A 683-nucleotide genomic window follows, 5' to 3' on the forward strand; every position below is an offset into this window, starting at 1 on the left:
CTTCCTCATTTTCCTAAATATTTGTTATTATCACAGTAAATTTTTTTTCTCAAATCATTATTACGAAAACATCTCATGTTTTCTCCCGGGCTCAATGCGGGGCCCCCAAATCCCACCCCCGTGCTGCTTGTTTTGTCCAGCTGCACCTCGCGGGCCATCGCAACACGGGTGCAACGGGGAACAAAAATACTTCCCAAAACCGGCCAGGTGGTTGATGCTGTAGTAATCGGAGGGTAAGGTGGTATGATTATAGGGGAAAGGGGAATGAAAATGGGAAGAACCCCTCATGGGATATTGTGATGATGGAATTCTAATTTAAACGAGGACAAAATGATATAACTGCATCCACCCAAAACATACCCAACAAACACCTCACGCCCGGCCCCCAACCTAGCATTCAATATATCCCCCAAAACGCTTGTGGCGTTCCGGCCCCTTTTCCCTCCGCTCTCGACACACCCCCGAGACCTCAGCGGTAAGTGCGGACCAGCGGGGCTACCTGGGATCCTTACCCCCTCCCGTATTCCTTTCCTACCGGGGGGAAAACAGGCGGTAACTTGCGCTGGCCCGGTCCTTCGACCCTAAAGGAAAACCCTGCCAGTTTTGCCTAAAAAAACCACCCCGCCGCCATTTCACATGTGGGTTCCCTTTTCCCTTGCAAATCCACACCCCCAACACACCCC

The sequence above is a fragment of the Penaeus monodon genome, chromosome 15 (assembly GCF_015228065.2).
Source record: "Penaeus monodon isolate SGIC_2016 chromosome 15, NSTDA_Pmon_1, whole genome shotgun sequence".
Classification (NCBI taxonomy): domain Eukaryota; kingdom Metazoa; phylum Arthropoda; class Malacostraca; order Decapoda; family Penaeidae; genus Penaeus; species Penaeus monodon.